General features: G+C 35.6%; 1 protein-coding gene across 14 annotated transcripts in view; it reads left to right on the forward strand.

Annotated features, from left to right (window-relative positions):
- NBEA (neurobeachin) overlaps positions 1 to 12,696 on the forward strand; it is a 480,010-nt gene that overhangs the window by 363,016 nt on the left and 104,298 nt on the right. The window lies entirely within an intron of this gene.

The following is a 12,696-nucleotide window of genomic DNA, read 5'->3' on the forward strand; positions in this document are numbered from 1 at the left end:
GGAGAAATTAAAGCAGCCCAGCAAGGCTTCACTACTCCAGACTGTCACCGTTTTAAATAAGCATTAGCATCAGACTTAACCTTCCCCTATGAAACATCTCAGGTTTTTTTTTTTCCCCAGCTTTTTACTCCTTCTTTTTTTTTTTTTTTTTTTCCCCGATGTGTATAAAGGCAAAGACACTTTCATCTTTTTATATACATTTCTATATTCCCTTGATTAAGTTTGAAAAGCATGTACTGGACTTCAGATGCATCTGAGGCTGTCTATTGGACCTTGCATTGCAGTTCATAGAAAAAATAGAAGCAGAGTGAGGATTAGTTTGCAACAGTCAAATGATGTGTTGGATTTTCTCTCCTCAGACTGCTCAAAAAGTAACCCATCCTTGTGCTAAAAATATGGGTGGGGACTTATTTTAGCTTGGTTTCATCATAAATTTTCTTTAATGTAAATGAAGAAGAGCAAATATTTCTTTGTAGACTCTTTTACTGACAAATATAGGTTATTTCTCTAGCTCTGTGCCCACTGACTATTTGGCTGTTTGGTTTGTTTTGTGCATAATAACCAAAAAAAGTCACATAACAAGTACAATAACAATTAGTAGTCTTATCTCTATTTTCACACAGTGAGGAGATCAGAAGGTGACTGTAAACTTTTGAACTGTTGAATTAAAACCTCTTATGATTGCTTCATTTAATTAAAATATATTATCTTTTTATACCATTTTATTTTTCTCTCACAAATGTGTATACATACAAAAAATTTCTAAAGTGAAAGAACTTCATAATAATAAAGCAAGACTGAATATCACTGTGTATTTTCCAATATTTTGATATATGCTGGACAGCATTGTATGTTAGAGAGCTAAGACACATTTTAACATGATTCATTTTCCTTGCTTTTAATTTTCCTTTTTTTTAAAAAATTTTCTATGTCTGACCTTCTTGGCTTTCAATGAAAGAAAAACGAATTTGCATCTTTCTGGATGCTCAGTACTCTCAGCTTCTACTCCAAATAGTAGGAGTTGGGATGCTCAGCTGCAAAGAGAAGATGCATCTTACAAAATTGAATGTATCAGAGACAGACTATTACATGGGCTACTTGTAGTCTTTAGAAGGAATGTGATATGGATCAAATCCCAACTTAATGGCAGTAGAAATTGAACCAATAACAGTACAGGCAGTAATCTGTCTGTACAAGTTAATAGGGTTTATTGTCTACTGGAGCAATTAGTCTGTTACCCACATAAAAGAAAGGTAAGAATTTAGATTCATAGGAGCATTTGAATAGTTGATTGTTCTAGTCTATTAAAACGAAAGTGGAAATACCAAATCTTTTTGTAAATCTTGAGGTAAATGTTATTGAATTAATAATTTTATTAATTAAATAAATATTAAAAATAAATTAATTGAGGCTATATAAGGGAACCATCTCAAATTGGGATTGTCACGCTTTTTCATAGTAATAAAATCCAAATACCTTCTGTGGTGGAACAGCTCTTAGTGGACAAAAACAGAGGCACATTCACACGAAGTGTCTCTGCACGCAGACAGGTATTGCAGTAATTTCATACCAGATACTGGGAACCCAGAGTTCACCGCAGGAAAGCCTGTGAATAGGCCCAAACTTATGACATGGCAGGTTTGCATTCCAGTTGCCTAGAAATCCAAAGAGGAGGGAACCGTATATCGAATCTCCTATAGTATTTCTTTCCCACAGATATTGCAGACATCAGAAGGCTATATGCGTGCTCCAGGATCCATTTTTGGTAGACAGCTGAGTAGACTCTTAGTATTCCTCCCAGTTTCCATGAGAATTTTCTGTAGAGGGTTAGACCCCACCAAAAGTTTTACTTAGCTGTCGTTTTAACCTTCACATTGGTCGAATTAAACAAACTGATAGTTAATTATATGAAAGTACACATAGAATATACATTGTGTATATGTGGCTCCAGTTATTAAAATAAATAATTTATGGAGTTTCTATATGCCATTTACATTTGATATATGTGGATTTCTGAATTTTTTATATTTTGTACAGATTTATTTTTCAGTGTTTAGTTACTGTATCTGATTAAAAAAGGTGTTCCTTAAAGCAAGCATAGAATGCATAGGTACTTTTCTGTAATATTAAACCAAAATAAGAGTAATTAAATGTAAACTAATTTAATGATTATTTAGTTACAGCAGGCAGTTTGCAAGCAATCCAAATTAAAATGCTCAAAAGAAACATTACTATGCTTTTCTTGCACAAATTTAGTAGCATGAGATGGTGTTTCATATATGATGATAAAAGGTATATTAGAATTTTGGTTGGTATTGGAACTGTGGATTATGTTTTTCCTAGTGTTATAATTCCTTGTCTTCTCCAGTGCAAAAGAAACTCACACTAAGCTTATCTTAAATGAGTTAATAAAGAATCGGTTGGTATGGCAATATATTAGGAAGATGTTTTCAAGTACGTTCACCAAAATCCGCACACAGTATAATTTGCTGTTTGAGGTTGTTAGAAGTAGACATAACGTAGAGTAACCCTGAATCAGCTCTGAACTCTGACACCAAGCAAACTGACTTTCAGCTGTCACTAGTGCTCCAGACCCAACACTTCCAGTCACAGCTGGGCCTATGACAGCTATAGAATTTTGAGTTTCCTGAGGATTATCGTTGTCTGTTAAAAAATGTTATGCAGAAAGTTTGGGGATGGTGTGGATGTTGTATATGTATGCTATCTATCACTTTATAAATACATATATTTCTTTATGCTTAGAAAAGTAAATTGTAAATTTTAAATTTATTGCTGAAATTTCAGATGTAGAAATTACTCCAATAATATTCCCAAATGTCAGAATTAATGAAATAGATTTGCATATGAAGTTAACAACAAAGTATTATATCCAGCAAGACCTCAACAGGCTGGAGAGTTGGACAGGGAAAAAATTAATGAAATATAACAAGGACAAGTGTAGAGTCCTGCATCTGGGCAAGAACAACCCCAGGTTCCAGTATAAGTTGGGGAATGACCTATTAGAGAGCAGCATAGGGGAAAGGGACCTGAGGGTCCTGGTGGACAGCAGGATGACCATGAGCCAGCACTGTGCCCTTGTGGCCAGGAAGGTCAATGGCATCCTGGGGTGTATTAGAAGGGGGGTGGTTAGTAGATCGAGAGAGGTCCTGCTTCCCCTCTACTCTGCCCTGGTGAGACCACACCTGCAATATTGTGTCCAGTTCTGGGCCCCTCAGTTCAAGACTGAGGGGTGACCTCATTAATGTTTATAAATATGTAAAGGGTGAGTGTCACAAGGATGGAGCCAGGCTCTTCTCCATGATAACCAATAGTAGGACAAGGGGCAATGGGTTTAAACTGGAACACAGGAGGTTCCACTTAAATATGATAAGAAACTTCTTCACAGTGAGGATGCCAGAGTACTGAAACAGGCTGCCCAGGGAGGTTGTGGAGTCTCCTTCTCTGGAGACATTCAAACCCACCTGGACACCTTCCTGTGTAACCTCATGTAGGTGTTCCTGCTCCAGCAGGGGGATTGGACTGGATGATCTTTTGAGGTCCCTTCCAATCGCTAACATTCTGTGATTCCATGATTCAGTGATTACTGGTTTATGATCAGTCTTATATAGGAAGATTTATTAGGAATAGAAACTTTAAAAAATTAAGCTCCGTAGTAGAAAATATGTTGTCTTCTTATTACTTTTATAGATCTTAAATCATATGCTTTATGCACTGAATAAATCAAACATGAAATTGTTAGAATCCAAGATACTTTCATGCTCTTATGTGTGACATTGAGATCACATCTATAAAAAGAGGGACATAAACCTGTCTTTCTACCTGTCATTTGGTAGGAAATGGATAATGTTTAACAAAACTCATTTTTTACACTTTTCTTAAGACCAATTATAGTGCCTTCAGTTATTGTAATGCATCATGGTATGTTTGAGTCTTTTGACATTTTTTATTGTATTGCGCTTTTGAATAAATACATCGGTCTACAAGTTCTGAAAGAAAAAAAAAACAAACAAGAGCCTGAGGATTTTATGATGTCTTTATTCTTGGGAAAGGACACATCACATGCTTGTGGATATCATACAACTTTTATTCTTCAAACTATTCCTATGGTTTTTGCGTTTGGTGAGTCCTAAAACTTGATTAAGTAACTTATACTCAGTCCAAGGGCAAAACTATTACACATGAGGATGAAGTATGCACCAGAAGATGCAGTTGTAGGCTGTAGAAGAACATGAGTTTCCTCTAGTAATTTCCAATAGCTGGATGGTCAGCATACCCACATGTAAACTGGGGAGTCTTGTTTCCCTTCTTTCCTATGTTTGAAGGGAGCAAGCAGGTTTCTTTGTATGTTGGCAAAGGATGACCAGTGAGCAGTGCCTGCTTTTCAGTCCCTGCAGAAATACAGCAGGGATCTTTCTGCTTGTACCGCTCAATCAGGCGTATGTGTGTAGGAGCTTGCCAGGAGCGACGTGCCACCGCCCCAAACCTCTGCCTTTCCTTGGGGCAGCACGCACCCAAGGCAGCTCACTCATGCACTGTCCATCCTGGAGCAGCAAGGAGCATTCATCCACCCAACTGTGAGCTGCTCAAGGAGAGCACAGCATGGAGGTGGAACAGACAACACTGTTGGGGAAGGGTGTCACTTGGTTTCACAAATCTTTGAGACTCTGAGTACCTGTCCCAACCATTAGGCAAAAGACAACGTTTGTTTTCATGCTGGTGTTTGAATCTACTCCCACAACTCTTTTTTTCAGCTAAAACTCTTACAAATTTTGCTAAATCCACTAATATTTGAAATTTACCAAAACTGCTTTTTTTTTTTTTTTTTTTTTTTTTTTGGTCAAATACCTATTTAATGAATAAATGTCCAGTTTTGGTTTCAAGTTACAAGCATTTATCAACACGGTGTTCTCCCTTGATTTGGGAATATTACAAGTCCTTTCTTTCCATTGTTTTACTTTTGCTAAGGAGGTCCAGAATTAACCAGTTGATAGAAAAACAAACTCTGCATTTTTAATCCTGAAAAAAAAAAGCCTTCTATGTTTTTCTCAGCTCATATCTGTTTTATATGTCTTTTGGCTTGTCCACTCAACTGAAAATATGACTTATGCAGTTCTAATTGAAAAAAAAAAATATCGCATTTCACTCAGTGTGATGCTGGGGCAGAATTATTCACAGCAGTTTGAGTGTAAGTACTGAGATCACCACCCACTTGTCTGGATTAAACACTAAGCACGAGATGCAGAGTGAGAATGGAAACAGCAGTCCTGTTAAGATTTCTCACCAGATTTGAGTCTGACATCCTCTTGTTGCCAAAGTCAATGCAAAATCAAAACCTGTTGCTAAGTAGAACTAAATGAGCTTCTCTAATTTGGATTTTGCCCTAATATTTTTTTTTAACCTCTGTTTTTTTGAGTTAGGTTGTGCTCTGATATGGCTTTCTATAGCACTAGAATATATTTATCTTCTGCTTCTCCGCATACACTATTGCTCCAGCCAGCTCAGACAGCTCTATTCTTGCTTTTAGAATCCTTAAATCAACTGAAACTTCTGCTTAAAACAGTAATTGTTGTAATCTGTTTTTTTTACGTAGAGCCTATAAAAGGCCTCTGCCTACCTTTTCTAAGGTGGTAGTGTCTAAATCTGCTACTCTTTCTGATTCTGTTCTTCCCAAGAATTTCAGTCCATTGCCGGCATTTGAGATATTGCCTAAATTGACAATCTGTTTGCATGTTGCATAGGAAGGAAACCATGAAAACGTACACAGATGTATAATGCTCATAAAATGAATGTTTGGTTTGGTTTGGTTTGTTCCTTTCCATTACTGTCTTCAAACACAAAATCATAACATGCAAAAAGATTTTACCAATGAAAAGAAGAAAATGCCCTGAAAAGGGGCCAACTTCTAATAGTCTTTCAGATGACAGAAAATGAATGTGGGAAAAAGAGCATCAGTTACTGTCAGCTGAGTGGGCATTGTTTTAATGGATACTGAAGCATTATGCTGACCAGAGAAATCAAATTTAGAAAAGGTTAGAGTGAACAGAACCTCATGCTTCAAGAAAAGGGGCCTCTTGAAAGCTTAAAAAAACATTGGAAGTATAAGCTGAGAAAATTTGGCAAGGAAGTAAAGCCCAAAACCACAAAAATAATATCTGCATTTTTTAGATCCCCGAAGAGGAGGAGAAAAATGAAGGAGGGGTGCCAATATTTATTTAAAGAAAAAGTTCTAAAAAATATTTTTGAAACTGATGTGAATGGAGAAATTATAATGGCACATAATACTCAGCTCATCCTGCAGAGCTTGTATCACAAGAGCTACTTGGAGGAAAGCTTTTAAGGCTTACAAATAAAAAACGTTTTACACAGAAAAATGTTATAAGGAAGGGGAAAGGAGACCTTAATGTAAAGAGAAATAGAGAACGTTTTACTAGACCAAAGTGTGCAAAGAAAAACTTGATAACATGGTATTTTGGTGAGACTGTAGAAGTGTTTACTATGTGACCATGGGAATTGAGGTAGAAAGTATGTTCTTAAAATGTCTTAAACATATATATATATATAAAAAAAGAGAAAGTAGTAGGAAGACAATGAAACACTAGGATATCAAATTAGCTTGAATTGTCCTTCCTCTCTATTTACATTCTCAGTTTCATCATTTCAGAAAAGTAAAATACAGAGTACTTTATTATTTGAACTTACCTGATTTTAAAATTTCTTAATAAATGTCTTTGTCATATATTTGCATATCTTGACATGATATATCCCTTGTTACAGTGTGTGCATATTTTTCTACTAAATCTGAAAGTTGATCCTATTCAGTACTTCATCAAACGTTTTTCACTTATATAATGCTTGCTCAATATGGTTTTTCATAAACTCTAAGAGTCTGGTTCCATGCCATTAATGTCTGCATTTCAGTCTGTATTTCGAACACATGAAGCAGTCATGCAGTCTGCCGCGTACTTGTAGTGAGCTCCGTGTTAGATGACTCTGGAGAAGAAAGTTTGCTGTATGTGCACAGGGGTCATTTTTTTAACCTAGGAAGACCTGCATTCAGAATTTCACATTTTCTTTGAAGCAAATGGTGATGGTAGCAAACACTTGTAGAAGGGAAATCTAAATCCCTGACAGGAGAGAAGGATTTTCAGTAATCATTTCTATGTGTTTGTTACCTCTGAAAGCACACAATCATGCTAAGCTATGTTATGAATATCTATTGTGTACCTGAGTCAGGTGCATAAGCAAACTTCTGTAGCTGGCTCTAGACAGCTCTCTCACGAAAAATGTATTCACTGTGATTTTTTTTTTTTCGTGAAGTACTCCATGTTTTATTTGCAGGCATCTTAAGTATTGAGGTTGCAAATTTAGAAGCATTCCATAAGACAATGATATAGGGAATGTACCAGATAAATTCCATTAATTTTATGGTTAACAGGCTGTTATGAAATGGTTAATATGAAATCAACTACTGCTTTGTGACTGAAGCATACTATTGCTTGCTGTTTCAAATTTAACTATAAAGGGTAGTAGTTTTTCCCACAATGATTATTTTTTCCCTTCCTTGACATTTTTTTTAGTTTTCTGCCTATTCATATAAAAAAAAAAAAAAAAAAAAAAAGTGGTGACTGCAAATTTAAATCCCAACTTTGTCATTATGGACCGCTTAGCTCACTTTATATAGAAAGAGGGAGATATAGTTTCCACCAGACAGTAGGGAGACAAAAGATCAAAGCAGAACCTTTTGGATGTACATGGCCATCTCAATTGTGTTTAGTTATTTTTCAGGACGGTAGTGTTTAGTTCACAATTGAATTTCCTTGTAAAAAAACACTTTCTCAACCTCAGGAAATATTAAATATTCATTTGACAAAGATGGACAAGGGAGCTTCAGAGAGCTTCTCTTTTCTCCTTGGCAACTGCATTCACAGAAAAATCTGTCATGAGAAACCATATGCAAGATCCTGACCTGGAAACCTGGGACACCAAGGCTATTTTGCTTTTGTTCCTTTTCATAATGTAGGTGTAGGGACTGAAGTGTAACTTAAATGAATCCAGATTTCTTCTTCCTGCCTTTTGTTCAAGGTTGAGGTGCGTAAGATAGACTCATAGCTGGCAATTGCAGGTAATCTGTTTTCCAACAGTTGGTGATGGTGAATGAAGCCCAAAATGCAAACAAAAATCCTATTCAAACTAAAGGACCACTATAAATGGGGATGACAAGGGTTTATTTTGTATTGGAAGAAACACAACTTTGCAAGGTTAGTTAAAAAAAAAAAAAAAAAGACAAGGTACAGTATGTATAGCCAGTGCATAAATAAAATAGTTGTAGCTGTAATTGCCAGTGTTGTATGCTGAGTTTGGTGAAAACTACAGCACTGGACATAATTCAGAACTCTTACAACACTATAAAATAGAGAGCCTGGAAAAAATATTAGAGTTATTGAACTGCTGGAGGGGCAGATTATGAATATATAATACAGTACTTTTAAGCATGTGTCTCTAAACCTTTGAATCAAATTAAGAGATGAAGGGTTGCTTTGGGTTGGGCTATCAGGATGCAACAGCATTCCACTAGACCTTACTCAGTCAAGACAAATCTGTTCAAATGCAGAGTGAACGTTTTGAATGTAAAATATTAAAGTTAAAGAAGTAGGAGGGGTAAACTTACAAGTGGGGGAATGATAAATTCTTAGAAGTTCCTTGCATGTCCAAAGGAAAAGGAAAATTAAATAAGTACCACCTGACTAAGAAAATATCCCGTATTGCCAAGTGACAGATCCATCTAACAGATAGATGGGATTTTGATGTTTAAACTGAGGACATGCCAGAGCTCCTCTTAAGTACTGGATAAAGCTCTCTTTATAAAATGAAAAAATACCTTCACTACCAAAATTATGGTATTATTGGAATCTCTTCTGGTCATTGATAAAGGAAAAGAAAATGTGTTTAATTTCAAGAAGTGGCTATCTTATTCAGAAAGCATGACTTTGGGGATCCTTTTCAGACTTTGAAGAAAATAATCTATAGGAACTTTGGAACGTATTCTGGAAATGCAGCAAAAAATGAGCCAATTCCACTACACATTAGTACAAGGCAATGATGTCCTTTACTGCTCTTGTTGTTGGACATTATTAGTACAACAGGTAAAGAATAATAAAGGAAATCAGGGAATAAGTGCTCTGAAAATAATAATTAAAACAAACAAACCAATTAAAGAAATGCCACATAATCCAACAACAAAGCTATATTACATGTTAATGGATATATGTAACAAAATTTTGCAAAGGTTATGAATAGCAATTGATATGTTCACTGAGGAATCAGGTTAGAATTAAAATACCCTGAACCAGAAATCTTGTTCAAAAAGACAAATTTTGATTTCTCATTAAAACCAGTAGATTAAATTCACATCCATAGGCATTGATGAATCATTAAAAAGAGTTATTTTAAAAAAAGGAAAACATAGAGCAATAAGCAACAATTCTTTGCAACAGGCTGGAGAAGTGACCATTCTTACCATAAAGTTAGTGACTGAGAATAGATAAGACTTAAACCGGCTGCTTTCCTTGATTTTTTTATAACACCTGAATTCATGATTATTTCAACTCCAGAAACAATAAGCAAAAGCAATATCCTTTTGCAGTGCTGTGTCTGGTGTTGTGAGATACCAAAATATGGTATAAAGCAGCAAAAAATAATCCTGAATACTAAAGTGTTTCTCCTGTGGAGATAATCTGTTAGGGATGCTAGCAGAATGAAAACTAACATTTTTAGTCTTCTGGTTAATCTAATACGTCAAAATTCTGGCTGTTAATTAACAATTAATTCATTATCAATAATTGCATAATTAGTGAAGTAGGCTTATGATTAAAAATGTTCCAGCTCTTAATTGAAAAAAAAAAAAGAGATCTTGATCACATCAGAAAAAAAAAAAAAAATAATAATGGAACCTTCATATTCGAGGCAAGTAGGAAAGCACTTCACTAAGGGTTTTGTTTCTTTTCCATAGAGCTTTCCATCTGAACATCCCGTGCTGCTTTAGCAGTCTAATCTAAGTCAGTGTCACCAATATACGTTGTTTCATATTATGGACCCCTGAGGTTTAGGGACTTCTCATTTTCACTGTTAGGGTGACACCTTCATCTTACTGCAATGCACCCTAGCAAATTTTTATTCTTTGTCTATCCTCTGGGCCATTACTATCTTTAAAACATACCCATATTTCTGAGTAAATGAAAAGGTTTTACAAGGAGAAATAAGCTTTATACCAAATAATCTCAGCTGATATTAAAAATCAGAAGTGTGCTTACTTCAAATATAGACATGGTTGTTTGGCTGGTTGTTTTTTATTTTATTAAAAACAACTTATTTGGAACCTGTCTAGAATTTGGTGCTTAGTCATGAAGTTTCAGCTATTAAGACACACCTAGAACAAAAAGTCTTTGTGCTTGTATTTAGGAGAAAACCTCATAAAGCTATCAAAACAGAGAGCACTGACTTTAAATATAAAACCCAAGAAAATATTGGATGGAGCACCTGGTATTTTTAGCTTCACATAATTAGGTAACATAATTTCAATGTGTTTTGGTGAATGAAGTGGTCACTTCCATGCCTTTATGAATAACAAAATATAAAATATATGCAGTCTGTAAAAAAATGTAGAATAGCCAGGCCCTCATTCATGTCATATAAGAAACTGAAATGCTAAAAATCATCCTGGAAGAAAAAAATAAAACGTATAAACCTTTTAAATATTCAAATTCACAAAAAAAGAGATTACTTTGTTTTGGCTCTTATAGCAACAAGAAAGAATCTTGCAACAATGTCAGTGATTTCTGCCGTAGATACCTAATAACAGTAGATTCCTAATAACAGAAGGTTTAGTGCATCGCTTGGAAGTAGTACTAGATGTATGTTATGTAGGATGACAAAAATGGGTAGTGTAACTTGGACAGGAAAACAGTACAAAAGAAATACTGAAATAATTGAGATGATTTGATAGCAACATGATAATCTGATATTTGTAGGACTAATAGACAGTTAAGAAGATTGTAATTGCGGATGGTAATTGAATTATAGACTCCTTCCTTTCCTCTTATTTCCTACCCTTTCTACTGGTTTGCTGAAGTGCCATCATAAGTCATTCATTTCATAGTAGGGTGAATATACCTTTATGAAGTTATGATTATTTTATACTGAGTAAGAAGAGAAGGAAGAAAAAGACAACCAGCATAGAATGTGCTTTTAGCGTTGATCTATTAACTAAGCTGTGGTAAATTTCAAGACGTACATGTATTACTGTGAATCATCCAGAATGTTAATACATGGAATGTAGTTGGTATTAAATATTTTTGTTTAGAAGAAAATAGTAGAAACATTTTTGAAACAAAAAGTGAATTCCTGAAGAATGGTGTTTTGTCAAGGAACTAATGATTTGGCAAATCTGCTGATTGCTGTAGATCTGGTTACAGCTATATACGTTTCAAACTCCTCTCTCTGGGAGCCTGTTCTCATCTTTTAGCTTTTCAAACAGGAATATTTTCCTCCCTATTTCCTCTCTATAGCTTAAGAACCTGTGTATTTACAAAAAATATGTATCAGATACCAGCAGCATACATTCAAAGAAGGAGGTGCTGGTATCTTCACAGTCTTTGTTCTTAACCAACAGAATTTCACATACATGATACCAGCTGTATCCTAGCATCTGATCTCAATGAAAGACTGATGGAAAATTTTGTTTATTTAGCTTACCAAAGAGAAAGCCAAGCAGTAACTGGATCACAGTCTGTAATTACTGACAGAAGGAAAAGTTATCTGATACTAGAAGACTCTCTAATCTCGCAGACAAAGGTGTCATGAGATCTTGTATCTGGAAGCTGTAGTCCACAGAGTTCAAAGTAAAAATGAGGTGCAGATTTTTAACACAAAGGTTAATTTACCATTGCAATAATTCAGCATATGAGGTAGTAGTTCCACAGCTGGCCTATGACTGAATGAAGGGAGCATATAGTTTCCTGCGTGTGTCTGGGATACCTCCAAAGAAATCAAGCAGCTTTCCTTCTTCAAGGCTGTGCTTGGGTAGTGTGGAGGGCTGAGGTGAACTGAACAGTACCACCTGCCACACTGTTGCTGTCTCATCTGCAACTTCTTCCCATGTGAACAGCACAGGGGGCTCACTGTGTTCCTCTCTTCAGTTTCCGTCAAGGCCAGAACTAACATTTCAGTGCTTTTCAGTGTGCTGAAGCACATTTTGTTGCTGTTGTTACCATAATCTCTAAAATAGATGCATCATGGTTATGAGAAATCAGTTTTGGAGAACAAATTAACAGAAAACCATGGAGCTCTTTTAACACAAAGTGTTAAACTCAAATTAGCATTTTCCTACGTGAAGACATGTTACTAACTTGAAGCTACATCAATGAAAAAACTGAAGGAATACAACTTCCATTACCTCAAGCATGAAGGATCGTTGACAGCAGCAACATATGGTCTCCCTAACATTTCCCTGTTCAGAAGTTGAGGGAGGTCATGGTTACAGAAAGCAAAGACCTCAACTGAGTGAGTAAAGCACTGCAAGCTGGTGTACCAGTGGTATCTGTGTACCTAATGGAGAACAGAGAAATTGAGTCTCTCCAGTCTGAAAACTTCATTTTGCATTTCCTTTTAGTGAAGCTG

Source organism: Patagioenas fasciata, chromosome 1 (assembly GCF_037038585.1).
Source record: "Patagioenas fasciata isolate bPatFas1 chromosome 1, bPatFas1.hap1, whole genome shotgun sequence".
Lineage (NCBI taxonomy): Eukaryota > Metazoa > Chordata > Aves > Columbiformes > Columbidae > Patagioenas > Patagioenas fasciata.